At 43.0% G+C, this 21,084-nt stretch overlaps 1 protein-coding gene across 5 annotated transcripts in view; it reads right to left on the bottom strand.

Annotated features, from left to right (window-relative positions):
- The window catches only part of KCNQ1 (potassium voltage-gated channel subfamily Q member 1), a 481,025-nt gene that overhangs the window by 61,074 nt on the left and 398,867 nt on the right, over positions 1 to 21,084 (bottom strand). Inside the window, exon 18 of one of the 5 annotated variants that reach the window (XR_013228284.1) lies at positions 3,120 to 3,187. The exons of the other annotated variants lie outside the window; for them this stretch is intronic. The gene's annotated coding sequence lies outside the window, so the exon portion shown is untranslated. The remainder of the gene's footprint in view (positions 1 to 3,119; positions 3,188 to 21,084) is intronic. 5 annotated transcript variants of the gene reach the window in all.

The following is a 21,084-nucleotide window of genomic DNA, read 5'->3' as shown; positions in this document are numbered from 1 at the left end:
ATGACAAAGAAAATAGGAAGAAACCTTGTTTTAGCAAACTTAGAAAACTCCAGCTTCTGATACCTATCAGAGACTGAGGAAGGCATTGTGACATAACTGTACATGTTCAGAGAATGAAGTTGGAATTGAAGCACAGATGAGAAGAGGAATAATATGACTTGTTATTCAACAAAATCAGTGTCCAATAGCACCTTTAAGACCAACAAAGATTTATTCAAGGGGTGAGCATCTGATTGTCATGGGCCCTTTAAGACCACTGTTATGATGGTAGTTCATTAGAAGAAGAAGAAGAGTTGGTTCTTATATGCCGCTTTTCCCTACCCGAAGGAGGCTCAAAGCGGCTTATAGTCGCCTTCCCATTCCTCTCCCCACAACAGACACCCTGTGGGGTGGGTGAGGCTGAGAGAGCCATGATATCACTGCTTGGCCAGAACAATTTTATCAGTGCCGTGGCGAGCCCAAGGTCACCCAGCTGGTTGCATGTGGGGGAGTGCAGAATCGAACCCGGCATGCCAGATTAGAAGTCCGCACTCCTAACCACTACACCAAACTGGCTCTCTTAGTCTGAGGAAGAGTGCTTGCACTTGAAAGCTCATGCCTTGAATAAATCTTTGTTGGTCTTAAAGATGCTACTGTACTCTGATTTTGTTGTGCTACTTCAGGCCAACATGGCTACCCACTTGAATCTATAGAAATATTATTATGTATGAAGCTTTTAAACATATAATAAATTGTTGTTGTTGTTAAGTGCAAAGTCGTGTCTGACCCATTGCGACCCCATGGACAATGATCCTCCAGGCCTTCCTATCCTCTACCATTCCCCGGAGTCCACTTAATGAATGGATTTCAGAAATTGTGATGTAGAACAGGCAGATTTATGCATGACACCATACCAATTAGAGTATCTGCCTCTTTTTGTTTGAGAATGCATTGTTTTAAAATACAGACCTACATATGCCTGTCACAAATAATGCCACAGTAAGAATTGGCATGAGAGGAAAAGTGACCTTTCCAGGATTAATCTGCTGTATTAAAAAGAATGCTTATAGTTATGAAAGCGAATTCAGTACTGATGCAACTGTGTTTCTTGACGCTTTTCCACAATTCTTGCAAAAAGCGTCCCTAAGGGAATCAAATGTGGAGACTATGTATTCTCCCTCACCCAATTCCCTTCCTATGTTCTTAAGGATAAAAGGCCATGTGAGAATTATCTCACCAGGATTTACTTGGCATGATTATTTTATTCTTCTATTCCACTTCAGCTGTGCTGGCTGGCACTCTAGCAGGGGCAGAGAGGCTAACATCCCTGCTAATTCCTTGTCCTCTCAATAGGAGAGAAAGCCTTTTATCTCAAAATGGGAGCAGTGGACAGAATGGGGTGAGAGCATCTGATGGTCATGTGCCCTGATGCAGTCTAATTCTAGCAATAGGAGGAACTGAAAAGGGAAAGGATATACCAGTTAGATGTTTAAAACTGTTGCATGTTTGACAATCTGCCAAAGCTGAAGAATGACAACAGAAATAATTGTCTAAGATTAGCTATAAGCAATTAGAACATAAGAACAATAGGTGGCACACAGGCCCAATCTGCTCCCCATCACAAGCACTTCCACTGCCCTTCCCTGCATGAACAAACAAGACAGCCAAAGAGCTCTTTCATCCCACCTTCCCTAATTTAAGCAGAAATAGATGCTTTAGCAGAACCCCCCCCCCCTTTCACTATGCCTCTCTTGACCCTCCCTCCATGTATGGACAGCAAAACAGGCTTTGCAGAAGTGTACCAGGGGAGCCCTCTGCCAAAGCCTCAGTTGCTGTTCATGTTGGGGAAACAAGGCTGAAAGGACACTTTGGTGGCTCCATGTGCAAATACTCTATGTTGTGGATTCACTGCTGATGCAAATGACTCTGCATTCATGCTGGTAGTGGCGCTTTAACACAAGAGTTTTCTGTGCCCTTAAAAATAATCAGCCACAACTCGAGCTGATTTTTTAAAAAGCCCTCAAAAATGATGGTATTGTTGGCAGGACCTTACTTTCCCTTCCAGATGGCATACTAATATGCTTGGACTGCATCTTTTCAAGAAGCTAATATTACACCAGATTTAAGAGCACAGTGAGGACACCAAAATCCTGGAAAGTAGACAATGTCATGTGGATGTTTTGCAAAGCAGCACTTCAATTTGATGGAGTGGAAAAATGTGTCTGTGTGGAAGCAACCTTCATGTCTTGCTGTGTGCAAGAGCAAGTCCATGAGTGCAGCCAGTATTGCTGGCTCTCCAATCCTTGCCAAGGTGAAAATATGTCCCTGCTAAAATTAGTTACAAGTGAAGAGCAGGGATTTTTAGGTCTTAGTCTACAAATAAGTACCACAGCCCCCCCCCCCCCAATACACAAGGGGTACTGAAGCTATTAGAAATCCAGCTTGAGTAGAATCAACCAATACATGTCTGGTTATCATCCAAGAACCATTCAGGACAGTAAAAGATAATACGTTTGAGCAGAATGTCAACAAACCTGGATAATTTCAAATAAGGCTGAAATATTTTTCATCCAAAAGAGAAATACTGTTTTTGTCAAATGGTTTGGACACTTACTGGGGAAACAGATACAGAGACCACAAAAATACGAGGTGTTGGAAGATAGGTTGCAGCTGGGCTCCCTCCCCCCCAATGCAAAATGACGGCTGCTATCCCTTAAAGTTTAAACCATTCACTTCAGAATAAGTGGGGAGAGGATTGTGGCCAAAGTATCCTAGATGGTATAATATGAAATGCTAGTGAAGCAGGACAAAAATTATTTTCATGGTATAAATAATTATTTGTACTTTTTTTTACATGGGAAAAAATTACAAAGACCTATCTGAGAAACAGAATATGAGACTTGAAAAGAGGAGGAACTATGAACTGCAGATTGTACTTTGGGATATGCCAGGAAGCCATCTGCATTTCTTAGCTTAGGAGAAGTAACCCTTTGCTGGGCTCTTTTAATGCCATCCAATGTGCTCCAATCCACACTGAACCCTGAAATACAGGGCCATTCCGCACAAGAACCAATGTTGCCAATTGCTTTCACAAAGCGGAAACGCTATTTTAAATAGTGGAATCTCGGCGTTCCACATACCTGCATTTGTAGTGGAATCCAGTAGCGTTTCATTCATTCCCCACAGGTTTCCGGTCTCACAGGAATCGCTAGAAAGGAAGCAATTTTTTGTGTGTGCTTGTTGCTGCCCCTGGCCGTCAATCAAACAGAACAGCCAATGGGCGGTTGTTATCATGCTCCCGAAAAACCCCTTTCCCTTTAAGCACAGATTAAAAAACACACACACACACACATGTTGCAACAGAGAGACCGATCTAGCTGGCGTGTGAGCTGGTGATTTATCGTTACCATGCTCTCCCGAGTGGAAAAAAAATCCCACCCCCAAAGGCGAGATTTTTGGCCGAAATTAAAGAGAACTGGCGAACAGGGGGCTGTGTTGTGCTTGGGGACTGTAGCCGGAGAAGCCTCGCTGGGTGAATGAAGCCTCGCTGGTTCGTTGCTTTCCCTGCTCCGAGGAAAAAAAATGGCGATCGCTTCGCCGGAAGTTCGGAGGAGAAAGCCAGGGGGAGGGACTTTGTTGCAACCGCTACACTGAGAACGCACATGTCTTTTTTGCAAGTGTTGCAGGTTGTTGGCAAGAGTGTAGCGATTTTCTGAGGGTGAATCCACTTTTCCTGATTCCCCGGAAATCGCTACAACGAAGCGATTTTGGCACTAGTGTTGCAGGAGTGTTGCAGATTGCTCACGACATCATGTGGAACGTAGTTTTAGTGGCGAAAACAAAATGTAAGACTAGTGCTATATTAAAGTTGTGCGGAATGGCCCACAGTTTCTGCTCTCAGGTCACACTGTCCCAGGAAAAAGTGTTATAAAAGTGGCTCTTATTGATGTGGAACACATCTTCTAGTGCATTCCCTAAAATGGAAATGATAATGGATATGACATCCGTTGTCCCGCCTTAGGGAGCACACCAATAGGTGTGCAGGTGATTGTGTTCACAAATTATTGTGTATGCATATACAAGCTGTGTCTGCTGTCTACTATGCACTGGGTAATGCTCATGTTACAATCAATGCATGTACAGCTGAATGTGTGATATATAAACCCCACATTTATCCAGGCTCTGGTTTCTGGTTACAAGTGCAAAGTGAGCATGTACTTTTTTTTTTAATTTAAAATATGTATGCCCATATATGCATTCACTTCAGCATGTGGCTATGGGATTTGGGAAAAATGACAGAGTCCTGTGGCATCTTTAACATTAACAAATGTACTGTTTTGCTTGAGTTTTGCTTTATTACAGGGATAGCTTGTTAGCTTTCTGCTTCAAAAACTAACAGTTTTGTGGATCCTTAAGGACTAATTAATTTATTTTGGCTCTGGACTTCCAGAGCTCATTTTGTCATCTAACAAAGTATGCTGTCACTCACAAAAGCTTAAGCCATAATAAATATATTAGACTTTAAGCTGTCACAGGATTCTTCATTATTTTGTACATGCCTTTCTGTAGATTTTACTCTGGAGTTTGGCAACACCCTTCCAGACAAATATGCTGTGTGAATCTGTGTATCACCAATCCATCTGATTACTCCACATTATTGTACAATAAGCATAAGTGTAGAGATATCCACACAATATGTTAAGTCAATAACAGTGTTAATCTATTGTGGCAAAAACTACAGAAAATGAAACAGTGCTGTATTTCTCCAAGTATGGTTCAATGTTATTCAGTGTACCTTACATTTCCCTATGAACCAAGTTTTCAAACACATTTACTTGATTAGAAAATTAGCTCCAATGCCAAAAGTGTAATAAAAGCAAGGCAGGCAGAAAAAAGTGCTGACTCTACTGTAATGTCAGCTCTTCTGGACAGCTCTGAGCCTTTTAGTAAAAACAGCAAACCTGACTAATAAAATACAAAAATAATTCAAAGTGATTTGTTTCTTTCATGTAAAATGTTAGAGAGAACATTTTTTGGCAGGCATATGTTTCATACAAAGAGAGCCTGCAGCATGTATACAATCAGATTTCTGGGAGCTACAATGTTCATTATTTTCTTTTTGGAGATTCAGAGGCATCTCACAGTATTTTCATCCAAAATGACTTTACACTGAAAAGATTGCTCCTGCACACATCAAGAGGTCTTTTTGCCTCCAAAACTTCTGTTCTGTCCTTTGACACTGCAGTATGTTTGTGAATAGCACATTCCATGGTAAATATACAAATGGTACAATATCTGGCAGCCTTTTTATCAATAATTTGATGTGAAATTGCAGCTGAGTGTTCTGAAAGCAGTAGTCTGGCAAGCAGGGCATTACCACAACCACTACCACTACTTTCATTTTTATAGCCTGCCCTTTTCTAACAGGCTCAGGGATAGTAACATCAAGATTAAAAATATTCAATATAATAATACTATTAATGATAACAATAAAATTAATTAAATCTAATTTAGGTTTTAAGAGTAACTAAAAGTAACTATGTCTTCTCATAGCCAAAAACGTTCTATGGAGAGAGTCTTGGTTTGTGTTTGGGTAGATTTCTTCAAGATGGATTCTCAACTAAGTTTGATGGCCTACTGTCTGCCAGAAGAAAGCAAAACACAAAGACAAGGTCAGGGTCAACGCTTTCTCATCCTCAGGGAACTTTCCAGGTGTTCAGAAAAAAATTAACTTGTACATCACAAATACAAGAGACACTCCCCTCATCTCTCATGTACTGAGCATGATCATTGACACCAGTAGTCATGGGGTGTTAAGGGATATGGAGAATAATTTTCCTTTATTTTTTAAAAGACAAATTAGGAGGAGGAAGAGAAATAGGCCTGGTCAGCCACCTAACCTGGAGAGGGATGGGGCAGGATTGCACTGACTCTCAAACTCCCCCTGTGATGGACAGCATCTGGAAAAGGAAAATCTGAGTGCTGTAACAACAGCTATGGATAGTGAGGGGTTAAAACACCTCTCTAAGCTGTATAAGCCAGAGCAATAGGCTTTGAGTCCTGTGATTGGCCAGCCACAGCTGAAGGGAGAGTTGATACACCTGTTGTAGGTTGCAGAGTACTCATTCCATTCTGAGGCTGGATTTTGATGGAGACTTTTTTTTTAAGAGATCCAGCTCAGGAGAGGAGACTGACAGAACCAGTAAGGCCAAGGTGGGATTCTTCCAAATCAGGTCACCTGTCCTGATCAAAGAGGGAAGATCAGATTAAAGGGTTTCTTCAAACTTCTATGGGACAAAGTGCTTGAGATTCTTCAGTAGTCAGTGGCGGACTGGTGACCCAAGGAAGGAAGAGTGTTAGTACTAGACACGAGGATCCAGAGAGAAGTTCTGGGGAACTTCTATAAGACCTCAGAAAGACAAAAGTGTTTTATGGGAAACACAAATAAAAAATCTCTCTGTTAAAATAAGATAACAGCTGACGGTAAAGTCCAAGAACTAAGAACAGCCTGTAACTTTAGAACTTCTAACTGAATAAGAACTGACTTGTATCAAGAAAAAGCTTGATTCCAACCACCATTCCCTCTTTGTAAATAAAATCTTTTATTTATTTGTTTGAATAAGTCTCAGTGACATTTTGGCTCAGGGTTGTAATAAAAGGTGGCTATATCCCTTCCCTAAAGCTTTTAGCACTGAACAAAACAAAAGCGATTGAACAAGGTGAGACTGGGAGGGGATATTTACCTCGGGGGGGGGGGGAGGCATCCATCATACCCGCCTCCTCCTTTATAACCAGTTTATGAACTCTGACAATTTTGAAGCTGAAACAGCCAAGGAAGGCATGGAATGCCTAGGAGAAAAGTAGTTATATAAATATTATTTTTTTTTAAATCTCTAAATTCTTATTAAGAGGGGGTTGAAGTTCCTCCCCAGAACTTGAGCTGCAAAATGGCAGATCCCAACAGTCAACAGTAACAAGGTGTTAAAATTAGGACTGAGGTGTGTATGTCATATGCCTGTATTCCCCAAACCATTTCCCCTTCTAACAGTCATTTACAAAGTACAAGGCAAGATTAAAAAAAATTAAAATCAAAACAAAACAACGTACTCCCGCTATGAGCTGCTTCCTGCTCTCCTAGCCCTAAACTTCATGACCAGGGCAATCACCTATAGTGTCAAACTTTTAAGGGTCATAACTAGTGTGTAGGGAACTATTCATCTAATTCCAAAACTCAGCAGGCTTGCAGCATTATACTAATGAGGAGCTACAATAATTTGTTCCCTCACATTTTTCAGTACCCCCAAGTTGCTACATTTAATTTAAAGTAGACTTATACTCCACTGGGCCTTTTGTTGTTGTTAGGTGCGAAGTCGTGTCCGACCCATCGCGACCCATGGAGCAGATATTAAATGGAGCGATCTGCAAACATCTGGAGGACAATTTGGTGATCCAAGGAAGTCAGCATGGATCCAACAGGTCCTGTCAGACCAACCTGGTTTCCTTTTTTGACCAAGTAACAGGTTTGCTGGATCAAATTCAGTTGATGTCGTTTACTTGGATTTTAGTAAAGCTTTTGATAAATTTACCCATGATGTTCTGATGGATAAATTGAAGGATTGCAATCTGGATTTTCAAATAGTTAGGTGGATAGGGAATTGGTTAGAGCAGTGGTCCCCAACCCGTGGGCCGTGGCCCGGTGCTGGGCCGTGAAGGCCTTGGCACCGGGCCGCGGCTCCCTCTCCCTGCCCCCCCCGCAGTAAAAAACTTCCCAGGCCGCAAGCTTGTGGCCCGGGAAGCTTCTTACTGGGGGAGGGGGGGAGAGGGAATCAGGGCCACGCCCGCGCATTGCGCCATGTGCGGCCGAAATCACGCATGCACAGCACTTTCACTCATGCACGATCTCGGCCGTGCATGGCGCATGTGCAGCCAGGCATATGCGGGCGGGCAGTTGCCCTGCCGGTCCCCAGCCTCAAAAAGGTTGGGGACCACTGGGTTAGAGAACCGCACTCAAAGAGTTGTTGTCAATGGTGTTTCATCAGACTGGAGGGAGGTGAGTAGCTGGGTACCTCAGGGCTCTGTGCTCGGCCCGGTACTTTTTAACATATTTATTAATGATCTAGATGAGGGGGTGGAGGGACTACTCATCAAGTTTGCAGATGACACCAAATTGGGAGGACTGGCAAATACTCTGGAAGATAGAGACAGGGTTCAACGAGATCTGAACACAATGGAAAAATGGGCAAATGAGAACAAGATGCAATTTAATAAAGATAAGTGTAAAGTTCTGCATCTGGGTCAGAAAAATGAAAAGATTTCATAGTCCCATTGTATATGGCACTGGTCAGACCACACCTGGAGTACTGTGTGCAGTTCTGGAGGCCTCTCTTCAAGAAGGACGTAGTTAAAATTGAAAGGGTACAAAGGAGAGTGACGAAGATGATCTGGGGTCAAGGGACCAAACCCTATGAAGATAGGTTGAGGGACTTGGGAATATTCAGCCTGGAGAAAAGGAGGTTGAGAGGGGACATGATAGCCCTCTCTAAGTATTTGAAAGGTTGTCACTTGGAGGAGGGCAGGATGCTGTTCCCGTTGGCTGCAGAGGAGAGGACACGCAGTAATGGGTTTAAACTACAAGTACAACGATATAGGCTAGATATCAAGAAAACAATTTTCACAGTCAGAGTAGTTCAGCAGTGGAATAGGCTGCCTAAGGAGGTGGTGAGCTCCCCCTCACTGGCAGTCTTCAAGCAAAGGTTGGATACACACTTTTCTTGGATGCTTTAGGATGCTTAGGGCTAATCCTGCGTTGAGCAGGGATGGCCCCTTCCAACTCTATATTCTATGATTCTATGACCCCATGGACACTGATCCTCCAGGCCTTCCTGTCCTGTACCATTCCCCAGAGTCCATCTAAGTTTGCAACTGGGCCTTTACCTTGGTGTATATGAGTGGGATAACACATAGCCTTATCCATTCTATCCCCTTGGTTCTCCTGTTCCTAGAATGTGTTATGTGTGATGGGAATTCTGCCCAAGATTCACACACACACACCAGTTGCCAAAAACCATCTCAGATGAACATTGTTGAATTCACTGTTTTTATTAAGCATACACAATGCTGGTGCCAGGATTTGGTGAACTCTTGGCAAGAGCCCTATGTGAGTTCCCTTCTCATTGCTTCTGCATAGTGGCTTGGGGTGGGCTACAGCTGTGGCTTAATGGCAGAGCAGTTGCTTTGCATGCAGAAGGTTTCGGATTCAATCCCCAGCATCTCTATATAAAAGGACCAGGCAGCAGGTGACTTGATAGGCCTGAAGAGCTGCTGTCAGTCAAAGTAGGCAATACTCTGCTCATGTGCTCTTTCCAGTTGGGTCAATGAGTTTAGAAAGATGCAACTCTGTTTAGTATTGTACTATCTGCCCCCAATTTAAAGAGCTGGAAGGTTCAGAAGCAGCAACAAACAAACAACCCCCTCAGACATGTGGGATTAATAAAGTAGACCAAGGAATTGTGTTAGTTGTGCTTCCCAAGCATTGTGTTTAAATTAAAATGCAGATTATTCCAGCATAGGCAATTGCTACATAAAAATAGTTGAGCTAGCCACGTTATCCATGCACAGAAATCCCTATGTCAGACTCTACCTAATGGGGGTCAGAGTCCAACGTGGGTACATCCTCCAGTCTCTTTCTTTCTTTAGCATACCCCACAAACGTCACAGCACAGGAGGGGATGGAGTTTATAAGATCTTAGTCCACTGATTGCTTAGGTATGTCTGACCCTCTCCTTGCAGACTACTTTGGGATTGTGCCAGTTTGGTGTAGTGGTTAGGAGCATGGATTTCTAATCTGGTAAGCCAGGTTTGATTTCCCGCTCCCCCACATGCAGCTAGCTGGGTGACTTGGGTTCACCACAGCACTGATTAAGCTGTTCTGACTGAGCAGTGATATCAGGGCTCTCTCAGCCTCACCTACCTCACAGGGTGTCTGTTGTGGGGAGAGGAAAGAGAAGGCTGCTTTGAGACTCTTTCTGGTAGAGAAATGCGGCATATAAGAACCAACTATTTTTCTCCTTCTCCTTGTGCTCTGTCATTGCCCTACAATTAGGGTATTCTCAGTTTCAGAGCCAGTGGGTCTCCTTCTGTGTTCTCCTCCCGCATCAGCCACACTGACCTGAGTCTTCAAAATAATGTCCGGCTGTCCAGTGCTGTTCCCAGGAAGTGTTTCCATCTCAAGCCCCTCCTGTAGCCCCTGCCCCTGAACTAACCTCCTTTGGCCTATGATGCCTGTGTCCCCCCTCGTTAGCTGTCCCGTGGTATGTTGGTGATGTTTCTTCTCTCCCCCTCCCTGGGGTTGCTCCTGTAGGTGAGTCTGTCTGGGCTCACCCTGCCCTTGTTTCCCTGACTGTTTGGATCGCTATGCTGCTGCTGCAGCCCTCCAAGATGTTCTGCCAGGCCATATATGTGTAGAGAGGATTCTTTCCTTGTCAGCACTGCTGCAGCTGCCTGGCTTTGTCCTAATGCTAATGCTGGGCATAGGGAAGAAATCTTGAGCTGTGGTATTGACAGGGATTCTAGGCAAAATACAAAACACACTGAAGAGTTCAAGGTTTTCTCTCCAAACTGGCTGGCTCCACAATCTTCAGGTAGCTCCCCTTATTCCTATGACATATCAGCATTATGAACAGCAGATGAAAAAGATTTACCAAAAATGAATTTGATTGTATGCAACAGAGATGTTCTGAAACCTCTTCCCTTCTTAATTCTGAGGCACACCCTAGTAACTTTACAGCATTGTACAAAATGCTCACAAGAACAAGGGACTTGGAGAATTAATCTCTTATTTAGAGCACCCTCAAGTAATTACAATGAGAAGTTTGATAAATCAAACATTACTGAAAACATATGGGAATTCTAAGGCGAACACACTGTCTAATATCTATAGTTTCTTGGCTGAACATGATTCTAGAAACATCCAGTTCCATGGGTGGTGGGTGGTGGGTGGGGGAAGACCCTTTTAAAAATGCTTTCAGCTGAAACTGTTATACTTAAAAGACAAATTAAATGTGATCTAAGGATAGTAACATGAAAACAAGTGCCTCTTATCCTACTTTTAGCAGTCATTTCATATGAGAAATCCAAATGTGTGCATGTACACACAACATCCCCACATACCCTAGTATATAACTGTGTTTCCTTATCACAGTTCTGAGATTGATAGAAATGCACATTGTTAATTATAGGGTGAAGCAAGCTGTATGGAAAAGCACAAGAAAAAACAGCGATTCACCGGCACTCCACACCTCTCAAGCTGTCTTGCATATTTTTGCGTGACTTGCACTCCTTGCAAACATGAGAAGAGAGAGCAATGCGTTTCAGGCTTGCTGTGCTTTGGTCTGCCCACCCCTCTCAGTCACTTTAGCCAACCAATCTCCTCCTAGCATGGCTGATTGACACGCGAATTTCCCACTATCGCATGCTGCTGTATTTTAAATGTACTTATTTGTTTAAACACCTATCTGCATATTCATAGACACACAGACAATGACTACCCAGAGGTGTGTATGGCTATTTGTTGCTCCAGCCATTTCTCAATTTTTAAGAAGAACTTCCCATCCCAGGAAGAAGAGAGAGGGAGGCATGACTGATTTTTATTTAAATACACACTTATTAGTTTAAATGTCTTCTCCACTCTTTCCCCTTCTAGTGCTGCCTCCTCCTCCTCCTCCTCTCCCTCCCCTCGCCGCCTCCACTCCTACTTCCCTGTGCCTGTGAGTGGCAAGCTCAGGGCTGTCCTCGGCACTCTCTTCTGCCCAGTTGTGGCAACAACAGAAAGCTTGCCCTGCCAGCACAGTGGCTCAAGCGCCCCCCCCCCCCCGAATTGCCCATGAAGGTGTAGACTTCCAGGCTCTGCTGCTGTTGCCTCAGCCATAAGAAGGCTCGAGCCCCAGTCCACCTTGGCCTTGGTGAAGCCCCCCCCCTACTATAGGAAGTGGCTGAATGTGGAGTTTGCTGGCTCTGTAGCCCACCTGCGCATCTCCGTGAAGGGGAAGAGATGCGAAAGAGCTCCCTCCCCAAGGCGCTCCCCTTTCTTGGCTTTGCTTGCTCCTGCTGGAGGCCGGGATTGCTGCGAGGAAGGGTTCCCAGCCGTGGATTAGGAGCCAAACTCTTAGGTATCAGGTTGGCCAAATACATTTGTCATCCTGCTGACTACCCTCCATTTTGCAAATTTTCTCTTTCCCAGTGGCCAGGGAGGCCTCTGCGGACTTCCACACTGTTAAAAAGGGAAAGGGGCGGGGGTGGGGTGGGGGGTGGGGAGTGGGAATGGCTCAGGCACATGCGCTCCTCTACAGAAGTCCCTTTAAATAAAAATTGTAAAGTAGTGTCCGGCTATCTCTCCCCCCACCACCATTTTTTAAAGAGCACTATGTTTATCGGGTGCTGAATGGCCCTTAATATTACAGCAGTAAGTGGTCAGGATTGTACCAGAAATAACTATTTTAGATCTTTGTGAAGCGTGCGAAAGGATCCAATTGCAGAGTCAGTAGTTCAGAGATCATATGAATTTGCACACTACATCTGTTCTTGACAGTCCAGCTGATGTAATCGTTTATACATCTGTGCAGCTGATTGTGCACTACACAATATGCACAGCACTTTACTACTGTCAGCACAGGACGCAGTGCCATCTTGCCTGAACTCTTACAATAAAGACTATAATCCGCCTGAAGTCTTCAAATCTACTTGCACGTATGTCTAAAGAAATGAGAAAAAATGTAATGTATGAACAAGAATGCACATCAGTAAACTGCACTGAGAATCATTGGTTTTCCCTTAATATTTTGTGATTTTCACACTACGATTTTGATTACGTTTAATTTTAGTGTGACTTGCAAATGCATGCATGCACTGTTTGCAAAGGAAGTAATGCGTGTTGAATAATCTTATGTATTTTAATATATGTAGAGAAACTGTACTGCACTGTTCCCAAGACCATTAAGCCAAAGGAGCCAGCTTGGGAACTCAGGTAATGGGATCACATCTTTTTCTCCGTACCTGCAGTGTCTTATGCTGAAGTTCCACTCACTGTGCCCAGAATGGCCCTTTGGCAGAGTCTGCACTTTTTTATTCCATTGTCAATCCTGTTGAATTCAGATCGCTTTGAACTCGGGTCTTCTTCTTCCCCCCTCCTCCCCACTGAAACAGGAAAGTCTGCACGTGGTTAGGGAGGCTCAGAAGGTGGGGGGGAGCTCTTTCTTTCTTTTCTTGAAGGGGGGGGGGAGAGGAGCCAGGCAGGGAGCCTCTTTCTTTTCTTGGAGGGGGGGGGAGAGGATCGAAAAAGGCAGAGGAGGAAGGAAAAATCCAGGACTGACAGAAGTTGAGAGAAGTTAGAGGCTTCTCCTTTAAGGCAAGTGTGTCACATGACCAGGTGTAGCCTATCAGAGGTTCTCTACCACGGAGCTTTCTTTATTCAGGATTAACAGCACTCCAAGATATCGCACAATAAAGGTAGGGTCACTCCGGATCAATCCTTCTTGCTGCAGAAGGAAAATTAAAATCGCCCAAAATCCAAACGGAAATTGCATTCTGTGTAGAGGGCAGGGCCTGAATCGATCTGGGGTTGGAATAAAAGCTCCGTGCAGTTTACACCTTTGCTGGAACACAGAAACTCATTCCAGGTGTTGTTGTCTCAGCACAGCAACATGAATTTCTTGAGATATCCACCTGTGTGGATACCCCCATACCTTCTCTCTTTGTTAATACAAACATTAAGCTATGGCTGTTTGTTTACTGCAAGAGATTTACTATGAAATGGAGGCATCTTTGCAATAGTTCTTTCCTATAATGGGCTGGATGCACAATGGAATACTTAGAGTTAAAAAAGAAGTCCAGCAGGAATTAAAGGCCATCTAAGCAGCTTCTCTCTCTCTCTCTCTCTCTCTCTCTCTCGTACACACACACACACATCTTGGTTCCTTTCCAAAGTGGGCTGCTATGCTTCTTGAATTCTTGGCTCTCATTCCAGTGTGATAGTAAGGCTATGACTAATAACCCCCTGCCTGTGCCTGCTGATGATTTCACCGTTGAGTAGCTGTTCTGGTTCTGGTTCATCATAGTATGTCCTGAAGATGCCAAGATTTTTATTAAAAAAAGACTCACAGAACGAGATAAAATGCTTGCCGGTCTCTTGTGCTATAAATACATTTTTTTTTTCATCTGATGCATTTAACAGCTAGGCTGCTACAAGGCAGACATTCTCTCTCAAATAGTTATTTTATTAGATGCTGGCTAAGACAATGGCTCCCCCTAAAGCCCCCCTTTCCTCTATGTCTCTCACACACACTTCTTAATTCAAACCAGATTCAAGATTGTTCCCGTTTTTTAAAGCAAACATGCCATGTATCACGTCGGTTTAGTTCAGTGCTGCTTATGTTATGTTTCACAGCTCACTATTCTGAGGCAACAAGGCTGTTTTTAAATGGCATATGAATAATGTTTTCCTGCTATGTTTAATTTCTTTTAAAAATTATCTATTTACATCTTTAAATTGATTGGAGCTCCATTTTACCATCACTATAAAAGCTGCGTTTACAAAATTATCGACAATCCGTTTATGAAGTGCAGTTTCTTCAGCAGAAACTGACATAGTGCCCTGCATGTACCCTAGGTTTTGTTAATTTCAAAATTCTGGTCCTAATCCTTGATATAGGTTATGCATTCATGTTTGTCAACTGACTAGTGACATTTCAAGCAATTACTTTTATGTATGAATGTCACAAATATAATGAGGCAGACAGAGATTCCAGTTACCCAGCAGCCAGAACAAACTGTGATTTGTTGTTATATACCAGGTTTATGTAACAGACCACAGTTTGTTCATAAATCCATTCAGTTTGCCTCCAAGTGGAAAGTCATTACAGATCCTGCTTGCTTGCATTAGATTGGTTGAAATAAACAGGAAAGGAATGGAATGGACATGGAGAGCCTAGCCTGCATTCTTTCCCACTCGGCTTCAAATGGTCGGTCTCCCTTTCTTCACCCTGTCCATTTGCTTCATTGAATACTGGGAACACTTTGAAAAAAACCTTTTAATGCCCTTATCTCCCATTCTGTTTCTCTCCCCCTCCCATTTCTGTCCAGCCATTTTGATGCTGTACTCTGAAACAAAGTAGGTCTTTTATAGCCCTCAACCCATACCCCATTCTTTGTCATTTTGTCACATTCCCTTTTGTTTGACCTCTCATAGTGAGGAAGAGTTGAAGGGAGAAGACTTTTTATGGAGAGGAAGATATATCAGTAGATGGCCTGTGTGCAACAATTTCTATAATGTATATCTGCAAACCAAACAAAAACTTGTGATTAAGAGTAGAAAGGTCTTTCTCTTGGGAAAGACTGAAATTTTCAAAGCAAAGATTTGCTTAGGCCAGCGGTTCTCAACCTTCCCGCCACTGCGCCCACTACTGTAGAGTTGCGCGCTCCGGTGCGCTGGCGATCATGGGAGGCCGAGGCGCCCAGCGCCACAGAGGGAAGGCGCTGGCTGGTGTGCTACTGGCACAGGCACCCCTCACCTCTGTGGTGCTGGCTGTCTTGGCCTTCCATGATCGCCAGTGTGTGCGCAACCCTATGACCCCCTTTGGGTCGCCAAGGCCGCTGCCGCCGCCAACACAACAGAAGCCTTGGTGACCCCCCTGAAAGGGTCGATTGACCCCGCTGGGGGTTGCGACCCCCAAGCTGAGAACCGCTGGCTTAGACTCATCACTGATGGGGGAGAGGTAGAGAGATGGAAAAAGTTAAGTGCCATTGAGTGTTGAATGCCTGTCGGCCTGTGCTTCCCTCTGTGCATAGAGGAACCCAACACAGAGCTACTACTGAACAAAGTGGGATTTCTGCATTCAGATGGCACAACAAACTATGATTAGTATAAACCAGTTAAAAATGCAGATAGAATTTATGCTGTACATTGTAATACCGATCAAGAAACATTGGACAGCCTACATCTGGACAGTATATTAAACTGGAATTTAATCAAACCATGATTTATAAACTGTGGTTTATCATGACATTTGAATGCAATCATTTTTTCCATTTGAAGCCATTGATAACTTAATTTGTTCACTTAACTTTCATCAAGTGGTAACCATAATCTAGTGTTGTGCATGTAATGTAATGAACCTGCTTAGCTTCCTAGATCTGATGAGATTGGCTACACCATGCTGCCATCCCTCCTCAAGTAAATTAACTACCCAGTTTTACAAATTCTTCAACACTAGCTTCTAGCATTTCCCACCAAAACTTCCAGCAACATCCAAACTCATATTTGTGCCTCCCTACATTTAAATTATATAAACGATTTAATTAAGCAACCAGTCCAGAACTCTGTATCTTTGAGGTTCTGATCAGTACAGATGCTGGGGTCCTATGATACAATACCACAATGTTAAAAGTAATGTGAAAAAACTGCTCCCCCATGGCTTGTCCAGCATGGTACAGTGATTAAGAGCAGCGACTTCTAATCTGGCAAGCCTGGTTTTATTCTGGCCGTGTGCAACGGAAGGAACTCTTGATGCAGATAAGCTCCGTGTTTTAAAACTTTTTCTTTCTTTTATATACTTTGTCCTTCCCTTTTTTGCCAATGTCTTGATTAACAGTCTCCTATACCTTTGGCGCCTCTTGTGGTGCAGAGTGGTAAGGCAGCAGACATGCTGTCTGAAAGTTCTGTCCATGAGGCTGGGAGTTTGATCCCAGCAACCAGCTCAAGGTTGACTCAGCCTTCCATCCTTCCGAGGTCGGTAAAATGAGTACCCAGCTTGCTGGGGGGTAAACGGTAATGACTGGGGAAGGCACTGGCAAACCACCCCGTATTGAGTCTGCCATGAAAACGCTAGAGGGCATCACCCCAAGGGTCAGACATGACTCGGTGCTTGCACAGGGGATACCTTTACTTTTTTTATACCTTTGGACCAAATTGACTGAATATTAATTTTATTTACAAGCCCTCTGGGGATTACTGTGAACACGCTGTTATTATCCTATCAGAGCCACCACCTAGTTGGCCACCATTCCATGAGGCCCTGGTCAAGGCAGGCACTTTCAGTGTCCAGTGAGTGTCATGTAAAAGCCAACCTTCATCCAAAGTATGCTGCAGGTGAAAACACTAGAGGCCTCAATGAGTTTTATCTGGCCTTCTGGTCCACAGAATTTACTAAGGTCCATAGTGTCTCGAGTATGCAATATCATTTTATAGAATCATAGAATCATAGAATTATAGAATCATAGAGTTGGAAGGGGCCATACAGGCCATCTAGTCCAACCCCCTGCTCAACGCAGGATTAGCCCTAAGCATCCTAAAGCATCCAAGAAAAGTGTGTATCCAACCTTTGCTTGAAGACTGCCAGTGAGGGGGAGCTCACCACCTCCTTAGGCAGCCTATTCTACTGCTGAACTACTCTGACTGTGAAAAACTTTTTCCTGATATCTAGCCTATATCGTTGTACTTGAAGTTTAAACCCATTACTGCGTGTCCTCTCCTCTGCAGCCAGCAGAAACATGTATATACATTATACATTTATGTATAAGAGCTAACTCTGTACTATCTTTATAGTTCTTGTATTTCACGTATGTTGTTTTTATTTCATGCCTGACCACTGCATGTATGCACTGATTTTATTGAGGCTGTGGGATAAACCTTGGAGTTTTAATTTTAATAGATATTAGTACTTAATTTTAAAGTGGTGTTCTACCCTACTTAGGCTTGAGTTCATTCCCCTCGTTTGGACCTTTTTGGGTTCTGGATTTTGATGTGGGTCAGGATATTCTCTCTTTCTTGTTTGGGACAGGATCACATTACAACATACCTGCTTTTAGGGCATACTTCAGAAAGTGGCAGGTTAGAAAATAAAGCTTTTTGGACATTATTAACCTGGCAACTGAGCCTTTGTGGTTAAGTCTATTTAAAGAAACTTAGGAGAACCTATCTGAAACCATTATGCATATTAGCTGTACAGAAGCCCTGATGTTGTTTTATTTAAGAATAAACAATCTATATTTAAGAGGAAACAATTGTTTTACTTTGAGTAAGTATCCACTTTTACCTGAGAGCTAACCCTGCATATTAACCATTCTGTTACTCTAACATCTTTAACTAAACCATCATGTTCTTCTGGTCCAACGAAGAATACTAAGGCAGGAGCCTTTGGTGGCAGCAAAAATAAATAGGAAATGCTAAGGAAGGCTAAGGAGTCACTGAAGCAGTAGGTGCAAACTTAAATGGACTCCGGGGAATGGTAGAGGACAGGAAGGCCTGGAGGATCTTTGTCCATGGGGTCGCGATGGGTCGGACACGACTTCGCACATAACAACAACAACAAAGGAAGGCAAGAAGGCAGCATAACACATCCTCATCTCAGAACACTACAGAGAGTGCCTTTTACAGAGCTTATATATAGGTGGGCAAGTAAAAAATATATTGCTACGAAATCACAGAAGCCTTTATTAAACAAAAATATCAAAAGGTGAAGCTATTGTTTCTCAGCAGATCTTCCATCTAGCCACATTATGGCTTTCTATGCTTATCATTAAAAGCTGAATCTATGGCAAAGAAGGGAACAGGGAAAAAATCATGCCTCAGTTTCTACATCTTTTCTTGTGATTTTTATCTTGTAAAACATCCTTGCTGCTGTGTTGGAATAGGCAGTGTTTTCAAACAGTACAGTCACCCACTGGAAGCCAAAGTGGTCTAATACTCTAAGTGCCTTGACATGAGCCCCGATATAAACCAGGACTCAGCCATGAATGTCAAAAGCATGTCTCTATCCGCACCCTGAGTTTCCCATGTGTAGCATGCAAATATTAATAATTTAGATTATATAAATTCATATTTTTAGCAAGGATGTTTGTTGCAAGGATGAAAGCTATAAGGATCATAAAGATTTCTCCTGCTATGTTGACATTTAACACTGTGGGAGCTTCTGTAGTGTGGTTCTCTCTCATATAGTTGGGTTGTATCAGAAGGCTGAAGTGCTCAAGCCACAGGATCGTCCCAAAACAGCACTGTTAGATATCCCAGAATCTGCAAGGTAAGGAGTCACAGTACCAGGCAGACTCACAACCTCAGGCTCCTGACACTACTAAGGCTAAAGCTGGGTATTCTGTTGTGATAATTTACCTGGAAAATCCAGAATGATGATTTCCACCGAAATGTAGCTTCTACCCAAATTATTATGGGAAGAAGCTACAACATAGCAGCTTCCATGGTGCTTAAATGTAATTCCAGAAGGGGGCCTAAAACTGCTGCATGAAAACTATGAGGCTTTTCAGAAATTACAGTACATACAACTCTCAGAAAAAGAAATCAGACCTTCAAATGGTCTTCAACTTGGCATCTGAAAGAAGGGAACTTGAAACATTACACATTTTGAATGGAAAATGTAAATTTCTCTTTCCATAATGATAGCTGACAAGGCTGCATTTTCAGTAGTACACCACATGTTTCCAAAATATGTCAGCAGTAGAATCCCATCTTTCCCCACTCTTCCCAAAATTAAGCCAACATTTTGGCAGTGTGTGGATTCTGAACAATCATTAGCAGCATTGTTGACTGAAGATAATTTTCAGTCTTTAAAATAATCAAGGATTTTTGAAGATGCTGTGGACGTAATTATACTCCTACCTGATTTGCTAATTAGAGTGTAACCCTATTCTCATGTGGGGGTAGAATGTAGTGTGAATTCTGAGTACGCATAGGACTGCATTGTAAGTATCCATACTATGGTGACTGAAATGATAGAAAAGCAGTATGTCACTGAAATATTATGTAGCAAATGCCGGATATAATTCTTTATTCTGTGGTAAAAATCATTTCTGAAGTTGTTACAGTTGCTCCTTCTGGAATTCATGAAGCCGGGAGAAGGAGACCAAGGCCCTTGGCTGTGGCCACAGGGAGAATGGGCTGGGAAAGTCCAGCACTGAGCCCCGCTCACTCTGCCACCACCCATCTTTGGTACCTGGCCCAACCTCTGCCCTGCAGCTGCCTCATTCATCCTGTCATGAAGCCGGGAGAAGGAGACCAGGGTCCCTGACCACGGCCACAGGAGGAATGAGGATAGCAGCTGGCGAGGCCTGGTGCTGAGCCCTGCTGCTGCAGCCCATCTTCAGCACCTGGTGAGGCCAGAGCCCTCAACCTCAAGCACATGACACCCCTCAGCTGCACTCTTTCTGGATGAGTCAGAGTTATCTGTCACGGGGGGGGGCAGGGGCAGGACAGATGGACACTCATATTTATGCAATCACTTACAAGCTTTCATCATGTTTATTAGTATCACTATTTGTTATGCTCTGCACATATTTCTGGATTTTTTTACACTAGGTACTTGAGACTGGAGAACATTTATCTTTTCACTTTGCTCTGACCGCTAGTTTAGCTCTTACAGAAATAGTACACTTTCACAGCATTTTTGTATTATTTCATATCTTTTAACTTGTGACTGCTCAGGAATATGCAATTAGATACATTCATTCCTGTTTGAGACAATATTGAATATGATTACTCTGTTCATTGATGGAATATAGTAAAGCTAACCTGTGCTTATGATACTTCACACATTATGTTCATGATAACTTAGAAATATGCCCCAAATTATTCATTGTGACTCACTTCCAAGTATGTTTACTCAGGATTACTGCCTAAAGTAGAACAGCTAGATGATATATACCAGTTTCTTTTCCTGCACCTTGGAGATCTCAAGGCCTGAGAAGAATCTGGTCATTTGAATTATCTGACCTGGCTGTTGTGGCACCATAATTCTGGAACTCCCTCCCCAGGAAGACTCACCTGTCCTGTTATCATCTCCCACCAATTGGTAAAGACTTTTTGTTTTGTTTGTCTTTCCCTCAGTATTCCCTCCCTTCCTACCCAATGGTCTAACTGTTGTTTTTATGATTTTCTATGAGTATTTTATATATAAAATGCACATATTTTAGCTCTGGTTATCCCCTTCAAAGATCACTGCAGGGCACAGGCTGGTAAAATTTTGTCAAGAGAATACAATGGTCATAGCAAGCCCTCTTTTCTAACAGCCCAAGAGATGACTCTACACATGGATGGACAACACC

The sequence above is a fragment of the Paroedura picta genome, chromosome 2, assembly GCF_049243985.1.
Source record: "Paroedura picta isolate Pp20150507F chromosome 2, Ppicta_v3.0, whole genome shotgun sequence".
NCBI classification, from domain to species: Eukaryota; Metazoa; Chordata; class Lepidosauria; order Squamata; family Gekkonidae; genus Paroedura; species Paroedura picta.
Note: the sequence above shows the minus strand (reverse complement) of the source record. Positions and strands in the feature narration are given on the sequence as shown.